We start from the raw sequence: 13,967 nt of genomic DNA, 5'->3' as shown, positions 1-13,967 counted from the left end.
AGAAGCTCAGTTATATGCTTTCAATCCAGTGACGAAACCTCACATTGCCTGCTTAGATGTATCAATTTTCTCTCTGCAAGAAAGCATGTAATACTCAAAATGCTAACCAACATGGACAAGGTGTCTGAAAAGTGCTAAATCATGACAGGCATGAGCTTGGATGCCTCTAAATCCATCTCCATGGCAACCTTGCTAACTCTATCCACTCATGAAGTGTGTGTGATGCAATTCTAAACTCAAGAAAAAGATAAAAGTGGACCTTGAGTTGGGATTATTTTGTCAAACCATGACTTCCTATGTCGAGAAGGAAGCTTCACGCTTTAAAAGCCGTGTTTTCTCCCTGACCTCGTGGCGTCTAGCTATGCAGATAGTATCCGTTTTATCTGTTGAAGTTTTGAGATCTGTTTCGGAGATTTCTGCTGCCAGCCTGTTTCAGTGGAGGCGAATTCAAAGAAATGACATTTGAAAATCTCAGCAGGAACATGTGTTTCCAGAAAGAATGTCCAGATCACTCCAGATAACCAGTTAACATCATGAGAACAGGTTTTTTACTTCCAGCTTGAGAGGTTAGTGGTATATGTGAGCTGTGTGAGTTGTGTTAACTGACTTTAAAGGTCCCATATTGTGCTATTTTTTTTTAGCAAATTCACCAACGTCTGACAAGCCCCCAAAATGTGTTTTTCAGTTTCTTTCAGCTCAAAATACTCCGAAGATGAGTCAGTTTCACATGACTGTATAACCCCTAGTTGTAGGGATGTTTTAAAATGTTTTGCTCTGAAAACTAATAAAACACTATCTGTGGCTTTCATTACAGCCTTTTACTGCTTTTATTCTATACCGCTGAGTTTAAAACAACCTCAAAACACAATAAAAATGGGTTTTCATGATGTGGGGCCTTTAATGTCTGCCTCGATACTAGAAGCGTAAAGTATAATCCCTGTTTTTGCCTTCATTTCCTTCTCTTTGGTGTCACAAACATTTCATGTTAAGTCTGACTGCATTTACTGGACTCTACTTCTTTCGCATTCTGTGCTACAAGTTGTATTTTGTAGAAGAATTATTTTAAAATGCCAAGAAGCCTATGCTGCTTATGGAGAAATATCAGTTTCCTTTTAACTTTCCTTGTTTGAAATGTGAGCCTTGTGAGTTGCGTTAACATTGTGCAGATTTTCAGCAAGTTATGCAGCATCTTGCAGCTCCTCAGAGTGTGTTTTTTTTTTTTTTTTTTAGCTCAAAATACTACAAAGATGGTTGATTTCACTATGACTGTATAACCTCGTGGTTTTAGGGTTGTTTTGCTCTGAAAACCAATTAGCTGCTGCTGTTCCTGCCGCCTTCAGTAAGAATGTGCTGTCTGAGGAATAGCAGAAGTAAACATCTTCTTATCTTAAGGCTTTTATTTTACACCACCCAACTTTCTAACCACAAAACACAATAAAAATGGATTTTCCCTTAATGAAACCTTTAATGTCTGCCTAGATACTAGACAGTGCTAAGTGTATTTACTTTAAAATCCCAGTTTTTGGTTCCGTTTCTCTCCCCATGGTATCACAAAGTTTTCCAATTAAGTCTGGCTGCATTTAATGGACTCCACTGCTTTTACATTCTGTGCTACCAGGTTGTATTTTGCAGGAGAACTATTTTAATCTGCCTTGAAGCCTGTGTAGCTTTACCTCTGTAGAGTAAGAAATACCAGGTTCATGTTACCGTCTCTTATGCTTATTCAGTGCTTTCTAGGGCAACTACCTGCAGTTGTTGTTGCCTCTTGCTCTTCCAGTCGCATGGAGTGATGCCAAGGACTGGGAGGGGACAAGCAGCAACATCCTTTCGGTAACAGAAGCCACAGGATTGCTGGAAGTGTTGTTCTGTTTACGATTAACACCACAGATACAACTTGTGACGCTTTTAAGAGCTCGAGGTGTGCTGTGCAAGTATGTGAGAGTAAACTGTAGACAGCCAAGTGATTAAACAGCATGCCGAGTGTGTGGAGGGGTGAGGTGAGGTGTTGGACGGACGGCAGACATGGGTGAGTGAACAGAGTGTGTAGAGACTGTCCCTTCTCCTTGGTGTAAAGTGGTGCTGATGCAGCACACACACTTGCGCACAGTCACCCACTGCGGCGGTGGGACTGTAATGTCGCCCAGGGGGAGGATCCTCATCTTACACTCTGCTGGCTAAAGCACTGCAGGGAGGCTGCACACACACACACGCGCACACACACACACACACACACACACACGCACACACACTTACATGAACTGTATACATGCACACACAAAGGCCTGCACACACACACACTGAGCCTCATCTGTATTCTGCACTGCCTACTCATTTTTTGTCTCCGCGAGAACAATATCTGTGGCTTTTTGTAAAATCGTCTTTGTGTTTGGACTTAACTGCGTGTCGTTCTGCATATGCAAGCATGTCTTTGTCCTTGTCTGCATCTCTGATTGTGTGTCTGTAGGCAGTCTCGTCTTGTGGAAATAGTTAGCAGTTAATAATGGACTTGTTTACAAAGCATGATACAGTAAGGAAGTGTTTCATAGCAATAAAAATTTATCGTGTGTTTGTGTCTCAGATTGCAGATAAAGATAAGATTTGATGTTATTGACTTGTTTGCTTGGACTTGCAGCTTATGGTCAATAAAATCTTTTCCGTTTGGAGCCAGAACCTTTTCAATAAGCAGTGCAGGGTGTTGGCTTTCGTGTCCTGGAAACAAAACACACTCTGCTAGCTCGTTGGTAAAACCAACTTGACCAGAAGGGTTTACTGTTTCAGCACAACCAGGCTGTCAACACAACCAAAAACCCCAATCAGTGTTAATGAGTATGAAGAAAATGTTTAAAAACTTTGTTTATCAAGGCTTTCTTCACCTGTCTCTATGTGCACTCACATAAAAAGCTGGCATTTAATGCATCATGTGGCTCTTGAACTATCCACTGAGGTCAACAAGTTGCTGTAATGCAGAGCTATGAGGAATATAGAATTTATTCTGGCAAAAACTGCTGTTACTGCAAGTGATGCAAAAGAGGAATGCTGGTAGCTGCATATTAGTGCCCTTAAACTTTAATCTTCATACATTTAAGCATGATACTCAAGCAGTGCATGAAGGTCTGATAGTATCATGATGAATTCCAAATCTCTGACATATTAGCTGCAGTACCAGCAGTGGAAAATGGACTTGGTAACAAATCAGAACCAAGCATTACAACATGTATGCATTTTCTGCATACAGTTTTCACTATTGTACCTGCAGGACTGCATTTAGCGGTGTAGCTAATAGACAGCTCAACAGGTTTGCAGTTAAAATATATTCTCTCTTCTAATAACTTACATGAAAGCTGATTTAAATCCCAAACTTTGAACAGAACCTCCTCTGGAGCAGCATTGCAGTATCAGTTACCATGGTGACCAAGCAGGTTAAATGAGAGCCACCTTCATGAAAACTCTGACTTTAGGCTCAGCATATCTCCCTAATTCACTATTCTTGCTTTGTAATACACATTTCTGTTACTAAGTGCTAAAAAGGCAGTTATCATAACACACTAGATGTAGTTACCGTACCATGTTTTACAAGATGGATCCTACCATATTAAATAATAAGCAATGTAAGCTACATTTTCCAAACAAATGTTGCCTTGTCCAAGTGTTGAATGTGAAAACATGGGGTTGGTTGGTTTGTAAGTCCTACATTTGTTCACACTAGCTGACTGGTGACAGTACTGAGAATCACTTACTCACTGGAACATAAAATAAAAAGCGATGCAAGGGATAACTATTGTCAAAAAAAGGAAAAGCCATCCACTTTCATGTCGTGCCGTTCAAGCAGCAAGTGGTTCTTTGCTGACTAACTGCACTCAAACGAGGAAATCCTCCATTTAGCTCTAATGATTGTGTTTGTGGCCAGCACTGCTAAAATGAGGACTGTGTGGAGGGGTTTTGAGTCAGGTGTACCGGTGGTCTGGCAACAAGCTGAAATATGAAGCTGCCTCCTCTGCGTTCCTTTCTTAAGATCCGGTTTACAGACTGTCTGATTCAGTCTACTGTCAAAGAAGCAGGGTGGTGGAAGGAAAGGGGCCCAGCTAAGCATTAATCTTACCGTAACTTATCACAAACACTGCAGAACTGCACGTCTGGAAGTCCCTCTGCTTCAGCCTCAAGACTTGAGAGTTGCCGCTTGATTCATGTGGTCAGCTGTTTAGTGTCACATGGTTGGGAGAGAAGTGAAATATCTATTTACGGACAATTCATGTGTGGAGCTCATTGAGGTCTTGATGAAACGATAAAAGACAAAGAGGTGATTGTTCGCTGGTTCTCTGACGTCTCCGAGTGTTGTTGCATTTCTTTGTTTGCCAGTTTCTTTATAATTGGACATATGTGGTGCACAGACACAGACAGGTGATAGTGTGGGGAGGTTTCGTGCTCTGCGGGGTGGTTGTTTGCTCCGTTTATGTGCAGCCAGATGACGGATGGGACGCCCAGTGGATTGGCTTTCATCCATCACCAAGGACCTCAGGCTTTTACACCTTCTCTCTCTCTTGATCTGTGTCTGCCATTCCCCTGTTCTTTTCCCCCTTTTGTTTTGTTTCTCTAGTGCTATTTCGATGTTTATTCCATCTCCCTACCTTATTTTTCCCTCGACCCACCACCTCTTTTTCTGTCTTTTACCCTGGAACCTCATTCTTAAGAATCCCCGCTGCAACATTTAAGCAGAAGCAGTTGGACACACGGACATGCACAAAGACGGTCTGTCCTGCTTACAATTAAAGCGCACCTCCCTCTTCCCTTTTCCCAAGCAGCCCATAATAGGAAATGCCCCTGTTATCTCGTCGGGCACCGGCGTATTAATATAAGCTGCAGACAAACAAGGTGTGGGTACGTGCTCAGCTATGCCTGTGCTCTGATAAAATGCACTGGGCTGCTGCTACATGGTCAGCCTCTGCAAACTGTTTTTCATGAGATTTTTGTCCTCATCAGTGGAGTACAAGAAGGCAGAGGAGAGATAAGAGGAAGAAAAGCAAGAAGTGTGGGAAAATAAAGCCAAAGGTAGAGTTCTTCGATGTTAGTTTTTGCAAGTGTGTGGTGGTCTTTTTGGTGTGAGTCAAATTCACATTGGTAGCATGAGATGTTTGTGTTGTATGTTCTTCTGTAGTTTTTCATGGTTAAAACATTGTAACATTGCTGTACATGACTAACATGAGGATCCTTAATAAATCATTCATGGATGCATGAGAGCAGAGTGCTCTCCTCTGTGTTTTGTTACATTCAGTTTAAGGATGAGTTAATAACTGCTCATTATTAACCCTTTAAAGCCCAAGCAGGTTCTGGATGTTTCTTTGCTCCTGTTACAGTTGTACTCCCCATGGCCTCATTTTTTTACTACAGTATAAAGTCCTGCATCTCTATGGAAACTGTTCAGCATGAGACAGTTGAAATGGCACTAGTATTTTAAAAAATGGTGCCTGTCTGTACTATATACTGCTTAATTGTTGTTTAGGTCTGCTCTTTGTTAACACTACCTGCAGTTCAGCTGAGAAGAACCTGAATTTTTGTTACATGACTGTTGTTTGCAGCTGAGTCAGTTTATTATTAGATAAATCCTAATTTGAGACAGGTTGAATGCTGGGATTTTGAAAAAAAAAAAATCACAATTTTACGGTGAGATTTTACCAAGCTTCCCTTGTAAATTTGCTGATTTTGTAAAGACAACCTGACTTTCAAACCTGCTGGTGGCTTTTGGGGGTTCAAAGGTGGAATTCATGAAAAACCAAGTCATTTTAGGTTGTAAAATATCAGGAAATATTTAAAAAAAAAATGCCCATTTTTCTGTGGCCAAGGTAACATGAATTGTAGCCGCAATTCAGCCGCCATTCAAAACTCAGATATTTAGTTTTTTAATGTCAGAAAACCTGTCTTATGTTGTCTTTTGTACATTTACTATTATTCTTTAATAATGAATAAAGGGATTCTTATTTGCTAACTCAAATTACTGATGGAAAAGTGACTGCAGTGTTCAAAAATAGTCCCTGACTGCAGCCCTTCTGTCAGCCATTCCTCTTTGGTGGAGTTGCTTATCGTGGCTAACAAAGCTAATAAGCTACTTTCTGTTCCTCAGAGGGTCAGCGCTGTCAGACGGCTCAATACTGGTCAGTGGGTTGAACTTCACTTCGCCCACGATGCCAGTTTTGATTTTGTTCCAGACTGATTCTGCCTGCGTGATCTGGCCTTCATTTCAACGGTGATGCAGCTGCTGTTGTTCTGTCGCTGTTTTGTGCCGCTGCGCTGACGCTCGTGTAAATTAAATCTGTTCATGTGATCAGAATCAGAGCTGGTTGGAAAACACAGCTTACAGGGAGGGCATGCGACCCTGCATAAGCCAAAGGTTAAAGAGATACCACAGCAAACACAGCTGTTGGGGTCAGATATATGCAGTGCTTTTATCTTTGTGGATCGTGTGTGGATTCTTTCATACCACATGAAAGAGATTGTCTCTTCACTGGAATGAAACGCTGATAAAAAAGGAAGCCTCTTGCTGTTTTGTTGAACTTTCCGTGTCTTTGATCGCTGTGACTCTGCCCTCACTTTAATATTAGCAATAAAGGAAGCCATCAGTTTGGATTTCTGTCTTGCCTCAGACTGTATAATTGTTTGAGACTATTATCTAGCTGCTGTGGAGGAAATGAGCGGATAGTTCTATCTATTTTTCTCTAGAGATGGGCTTTAGCCTGATTGCTGATGACTGTTTGTAGCGGGGACAGTATTTGTTAATGGACTGTTGGGCTTTATGTCACCAGAGAGCACGAAGGGGATGAGAAAGACAGATAGGGTTTGAATGCAACAATTTGCAACATGAGAATTGTAAGAAAACTGGAGAAGGATGCAATTATGGCCATTAGGACTGTTTTCAGCTTTCCTCAGAAGTGATGGTTTATTGATATCTGCGAGTCGTCCAGGGAATTTACTCTCCGTCTCCTTCTGATTCTCCCACTCTGTCCTCCTCCTTCCTCTCTCAGTCTGGGTCAGTGAAGCTCTTTGAATGGACTCCTTGTTTGGCTGATAGTACATACGCTTCACTGTCCAGAAGGAGACAATGGCAAATGACAAAACGTAAAGGGAAGGAAGAGAGAGAGAGAGAGAGAACATTTAAATATACAGAGAGAGGGAGCGACACGGACAGGGAGTTGGGCCTGAATGAATGAGTAAATAGAATTGCAGAAAAGATGTTTGAGCCAAGTGGAAGAACAAAGAGCGGATTGTTGAAGTAAACTGAGGGGCCTTTCAGTTCCTGGACAGTTGGTCCCTGATGTTTTTCTTAGATTTCCTGATGAAACGTTACAGGATTAGGCACGTTCACTGGGTAAACAGTTTCACTCCCTGCTGTCCATTAAGAGTAGGTAGAATTCTCCGTGCTTTTGGATGTGCTTTTGGACAGTATCGGTAGGTCCGAGTTTCTTACCTAATTCTAGGTGAGTGCTTTTTCACTCAAGTGAAACTTCCATGTACAACGCTGTTGAAAGATTGATCTTTTCTCTCTTTCTTTTATCAGTTTTGGGAAGGGTTGAACAATTAATCAAAATATCAAAATTGCAGGAGTGGCGGTTTTTTGATAAAGGTAAAATTTGTCACAAAATCCCATTCGAAATGAAACGTGGTTCTTCAGAGATGCTATAGCCCACAGATAAAGGAACATACTTGTTTGGTACAGACTGCAGCAACAGTCTGTCATTATTTTTGCTTTGTTTTTATTGGAAAGCAAGTTTTAAAATTGATCGCTAAAATCAAGATTAATTTGCAGAATCTTTCTAAGTAATCGCACTATGATTTTTTTACTCGGTATTCGACTAGGAAAAGGTTGTGTGGTTGTTTCTGGAAGTATGCAACATTTGAAAGATTGACTTTGTTGACGGTTGCATTAAGGTTTTTGAAGAACTTTGTGTCTGTTTTCCTTGAAATACTTATTACTTATTATTAGACACTGATAATATTTTGGAGCAATGTAAATTGGCATTAAAGCTGAAAGTCCTGGTGTCAAAATTGGTAACGAACGACTGCAAGTTGAATTAAAAGAGAACTTTCTGACATTTACCGATCGGTGTTGATTGGCTGTTACTTGTGACACGTAACCAATCAGGTAGAGTTGTGGGCGGGAGAACAGAGGGAATGCAATTGGCAGAACAAAATAAAGACGGTGATAATCAGAAAAATGCTGAGTATTACATCTATTAGTCTGTTGATACTACCAAAAGTCAAAAGTTTGGACTCACATTCTCCTTCAGTATTTTTTTAATCTATTTATATTATTTTCTACATTGTAGATTAATACTGAAGATGAACACTTTTTTGTTTACAACATTATTCCATATTTATTCTTTTATAGTTTTGATGTCTTCAGTATTAATCTACAATGTATAAAATAATAAAATAAAAACCATTGAATGAGAAGGTGTGTTCAAACTTTTGACTGGTAGTGTACGTCAAAGTTAGGATTCCAGAAAGTGTCGCTTTGGTTGTAAAAATACGATATCTGTGCTGGAAATGTTCCAAGCAATACTGAACGTAGTGTTATAATGCTAAATCCTTCAGTTGTCAGCACTGGGAATTTGTGCAAATCAAATGATTACTTGATAAATTTATGAGATAATAAACCTAAGTAAGTGCACATCCTAAAAAGGTGGAGAAAGCAAGGAGAAAGGAGAAACCCTGACTGATTTTCACTCTGCTTCATCAAAATGCTTCTCTTTTACTTGTATAAACTTCTTTTTTCTCCACACATCAGTGAGGTTCTGAGGAGTACACGCGTGGCCTAGGGAGTAGCGTGTTTGAAAAATGCCAACAAAGCGTAAACGCTCAAGTTGCTTTGCGGAAGCTGCACCTTTTTCTTCAGACGGTGGGAGTGGTAGTTTTGACAAGAGGAAGAAAAAGAAGAGGAGTGGGGGTGAGATGAAAGTGGTCTACCTTCCAGCTTCTGGTTACAGAAAGCGATCTGAGTGCCAGCGAGGAACGGATCTGAGCTGGAGAGAAGCGAGGAGACCCGCCACAGCAGGGTGCTCTGCTGATCTGCACCAAACAGCAACATTACAAAAAAAAAGGTTTTGAACCGGCGCTGGGCCCCTTTAGCTCCCTACAAACACTGAGGGACGGAGGAGAAAAAATGAGAGAGGAAATGATGGGAGGAGAGGAAAGTTCAAGAAAATGGGGGATTAGAAGGGAGGGGTGAAGATGAAAAGAGAAGAAGGAAAGTGGAAAATGGGAGAGGAAAGGACAAGAAAAGGTGAATCCTGGGTAGTGAGATGAAGAGAAGTGCTTCCACTGTCGTCTTTCAAGCTGAGTTTAGGGATGAAGGTTGGGAATGACAACCGATTTTAAATGCAGAGCTGTAACTCTCTGAGAGGCACTTTTTCTGTTAGAATCAATGCTCTTATATAAAGAGGAGACATGGAACAGAAATTAAACATGAAGAATCCCTTTGAGAACACAACTGGGAACAACTGATATTTAGTGAAGGCTGTGCTTTAGCTTTGGATGTGATTCATTCAAAATTCTAGTCAGTCGAGTGTTGTGGATCCAGAGGAATTCAGACATGGAAGGATGGAGCTGAGGATATGAGCCAATGGCAACTCTCAGACAGACTGGGATGTGACAGCAGGAAATCCAAGTTGTAATCAGACCTTCTTAATGCTGGTTTGCCAGACATAACAGACCTTAGAAATTCCAAGCACTCAGATGTAAAATTTTCCAGTCCATGCTGTCCTTCTTGCTAATTCTTGTAATCCTAAAGTGAGCCACTGATCTGTTGTAATGCGGGAAAAATTTAGAGCATCTAAAAGATCTTCAAGCGTCATGGAAATGTCTGCAAGTGAATGAGTGTGGAATTCCTTCAGTGTGGAGATGAGTGGATGAGCTTGTCTCTTTAAATGAAAACACTTAAATATCTTGAAATATCTCAACAATTACTGGATGGATTGCCATTAAGTTTTGCTCAGATATTTGTGTTTCCAAAGGTGATTCTATCGACTTTGATGGCTTTACCTCTAACACCATAGTGACATTCACATGCATGGAACAATATCTGAAAAACTTGGCTGAATTGAATTTGAACATTCAAATTCCCTTCCAGGAAGAAATGTTAAACCTTTGCAACTTTTCTGGCATCATCATCATCAGACCACAATGTCATTTAGTCTAATATTTTGGTTTATACGTGGGTGATATCTTTTTGTTTCTACCTCAATACCTTCCCAAGTTTTCACTGGGGTAGCATTGGGGTTTCAGTCCCTACTAGTCAACATTTGTTCAGATGCTGCACTTGAAGCACAACTGCAGATGTATTTGTGGAGCACCCTTCACAATCCAGGCTGTTTCATGCTTTCCACGTCTACAGGGGCCCATGTGATGTAAACTGCATCGTCTTCCCAAGTCTGTGAGTAGAAATCTCTACATACCTCACCACCACCTCCACCTTTAGAACTCGTTAGAACAGTTGTATTTGAAGACGTCGCTGCAGGACTTTGAAAGTGCTTTAATTTGTATATGCTTTCCGTTGATGGCTCTGAAATCTCCAGAAATCCTGTGCTATTTCTGCCCACTGTGCTTTGGATGGGAAGGCAACAAACTCCGAGCTTTTCGTAGCACATCTCAGGAATACTCATCGACACAACGCTACGGCCCAAACTGTGTCTAGCTGGTATATGTTGTGGAAAGTTGGAAATTGCAACCAGGCTTTCAAAATCATCCACAAGAACCCCGTGTGTGGGTTTTTTTTTGTGTGTGTGTGTGTTGCATTTGGCAGGCAACGCAACCATCTGTATAGCAAAGTGACACGTACCCTAAAGAATGTAGTATGAATGTAGGCGACTGCAGGTTCTGCTGTTCCCATTTAAAGTCTGCTCACAGGAATGTAGAAACCATGAACTGGCTTTATTGCTTTGATTTGTTACCACAATTTAGCGCATACAACTTTGTGGGTATCACTGGATCTGAATCTAAAATAAGCCCGAACATGACCAGACATTTTTTCCGAGATCCCCACCAGCAGTGGTCATCTTTCTCAGCTCGGCTGCCTGTTCTGTGCTTCTAGTTCAGAAGCAGGAACAGTTAAAAGTTTTGCATTTTTGTTTGAATGGGGACTGTATGTTGTTGTCAAAATGGTTCCTCATTTGTTTTCCTAGGAAAAGTTAATCTGCGGATCTAGTCGTACATGCGCTAAAAGGTACTAAATAATGGTCTTTCTTTGACCAAAAAGATTATTAATGGAGTTAAGCCGGTTATGAGTCCGTGCCTACAGCTGTTAATAGATGTTTCTCTGTTTGCTGCACATCATTGTAGTCTGCCACTGCATTGCTGCTCTGATTTAAATAAATGTTCATAGAGCTGTTTTCTCTCAGTGAGGAACTTTCTGACGATTCATGTTTTTTTCCCCCTCTCTCAGTAAATAGCTTTTAAGTTTGTGTTTGTTAAAAAGCTGCAGTGGCTGCTGCAGTGCAAAAACAGTAAAGGATGAGGGGATTTCTACAGTATTGTTTGTCAGCTTTCCCTCTCCCATTCCTGACACTGCACATACACACCACATATATGTATAGATGAATGGACTGGTGGCAATAAACACACACCCGGTCATTAAAATTAAAAGCCTGACTCAGAGTAAAAAAATGAAGCTGGGGGGGATTAACGTCATTTCAACTGTGTTATGAGGGTTATTTTTAGGCTCTTCTCAGCCACACAATGCCTCATAAAATAACAAAGCTGCTGGCAGGGTTTGGTTTTTAAACACAGAACTCTGACTCTGCCTTCAGTGGGTTTCAGCTTTTTAACATGATATAGAGGAAGGGAGGAGGTGGTTTGTGTTCCATTTACATGATAGTGACCCAGTAGTGGACTTTAAACTGAGATTTTTGTGCCTTTGTCTGTATATCTCAGTTATCTGAACCTATTTCCCTGCAAATATACCAACGAACAAAGCCCACATCCACACAGAGAGGGATCGGTGCTGGCCCTCAGCCTCCACAGTAACTAATCACTGAGACAGCGTGGCCATGCCCTCTCATTTAGCATGCTGTACAGTGAAAGCAACACCGCTAATGACTCTGCGTTGCTTGTTACACACAATACTTTCAGACTTAATGCTATAATAGTCACCATAAGTCACACAATCTCCAGACAGACAGACGACACTCCCAGCTAACTGTTTTGTCTGTTTAGCCGTTGAGGACGTAATGAGGATTGTGCTTTCCTACATTCTGTCAATAAACCAGAAGGTATATGACCTAAAGCCCCCCCTGCTGAGCTCCCCCAACAACACACACAGTGTTCCAGAAATTTCACATCACATTTATTCCGATGTGTGCTGCCAAGCATTTTTTTTCTCAGCACTTGTTTCTGTGCTGTCATCTTGCATCCGCTGAGGGCTGGAAGTGAGGATATAGCCGGCTCATCTATTTTAGTGGAGTTATCCCGCTCGCGCTTCACGAACTTGACGTCGTCAGCCGAGCGTGCACAAATTCAATCAACAAGAATTTGCAAGGAGGCGAATCACGGTGCCGCTGAGTCCGAGACGGTATTGTACGCTCCTGTCAGCTTATCTTATGGAGCTCTATGTAAATATGAGGGTGTGGTTCCTTGATGGTACACAGTCAGTCGGAGTTTTTACGGAGTTTAAAGTGTTGGTAGTGGAAGTAGTGTGTGTGTTTACTTTGTTGTATTTAATCATCTGGCCAGTTTTGACGGATTTCTCACTGATCCTGAACATTGTTTTGTGTTGGTAATGAATTACAAGGATCGTTTATTTCTGTTTTTGTGCTTTATAGCATGTTTACTGTCTCAGTCTCTTTGGCAACAGCACATATTGTGTGTTTATATTATAGTTATGACTGTATACAAGGTGTCGATCTTTGTAATTTATATTATAGTTTTCATACAAAGTACTCATATGAGGGTGAATCTGTGTTTACAGATCTCAGAGGTTTGCATTAACAGCCTCTTGGCAATGAGAAAATGAAGAACCACTGTGTCCTACTCTGTCTGTTCACTGTCGGGGCCCTGTCGCCCCGGGTAACAGGGTTGCTAGGGGACGGATGGACAGACTGGCATCCCCAAAGTGCCAACCAGGCATGTGGACGATCCGCATCTCGGTTTCCTCACATTTACCCCCATCCGTTTACTGAAATTGACTTCTGTACAAGGTGCTGCTCAAAAAGGCTCCAACTGGTTTTGTGCAGATGCTTCAGTCTAAAATAATTTGGGGATCAGGAAGGAAAGTTCACGTGCTTGTGCTCAAATTCATACCCAGGGCGTGTTCTGCCCTCGCAAACAGGAAGCGTGCTCGCGTTTCATCATCCTCCTTCAGCCCCAAACTGATGCAGTCGTAATTATTCTTTCACAACTGGTCGATGAGGAATCCTGCATCAGGAGTGGAAATCCTGTTTGTTTCCAGTTGTGGAGTTGTTGTCATGGTGACGGATGCGTTTGGTCCCTGTACATGATGAGTCCCTTTTTAACAGACTGTGTCATTTATTATTACTGCAGAGTGCTTAAGCAGTGCTGGTGATGCACTGCAATGGATGGACGTTTGAAGATATATTGTGTTTGTGGAGCACATGTGTGTATACATGTGTGTGTGTGTGTGTGTGTGTGTGTGTGTGTGTGTGTGAGAGAGAGAGAGAGAGAGAGAGAGAGAGAGAGAGAGGAAGGAGTGGAGGTTTGAGGCGCCAGCAAAGAGGATATGTCTGGCAGCTGTGTCATTTCGCAGCGTAAAGGATTATGGGAGAATTACGACGAATGAGCGGGCGGACCATACACACAACTTTCCCTCTAGATTGTGTGTCCATGTGTGTTTCTGCGTGTGTCCGTTGCTCTGTCGCTGCCAGTGAGTCGCCGCTGTGGCATCCATAGCAGCTGGTGCCACTTTAGTCACAGTCTACCTGTGCAAACAAACGTAAGCCGCGACACAAAGCCTGCGTATAAGCCTCCCA

At 41.6% G+C, this 13,967-nt stretch overlaps 1 protein-coding gene across 3 annotated transcripts in view; it reads left to right on the top strand.

The window, feature by feature from the left end:
• Positions 1 to 13,967, top strand: part of pag1 (phosphoprotein membrane anchor with glycosphingolipid microdomains 1) — a 63,854-nt gene that overhangs the window by 8,003 nt on the left and 41,884 nt on the right. The window contains exon 1 of one of the 3 annotated variants that reach the window (XM_051955202.1): positions 4,877 to 5,046. The exons of the other annotated variants lie outside the window; for them this stretch is intronic. The gene's annotated coding sequence lies outside the window, so the exon portion shown is untranslated. Of the gene's footprint in view, positions 1 to 4,876; positions 5,047 to 13,967 lie in introns of those variants that run through there. 3 annotated transcript variants of the gene reach the window in all.

Source organism: Acanthochromis polyacanthus, chromosome 11 (assembly GCF_021347895.1).
Source record: "Acanthochromis polyacanthus isolate Apoly-LR-REF ecotype Palm Island chromosome 11, KAUST_Apoly_ChrSc, whole genome shotgun sequence".
In the NCBI taxonomy this organism is placed as follows: domain Eukaryota; kingdom Metazoa; phylum Chordata; class Actinopteri; family Pomacentridae; genus Acanthochromis; species Acanthochromis polyacanthus.
This window is presented reverse-complemented; position numbering and strand designations above follow the sequence as displayed.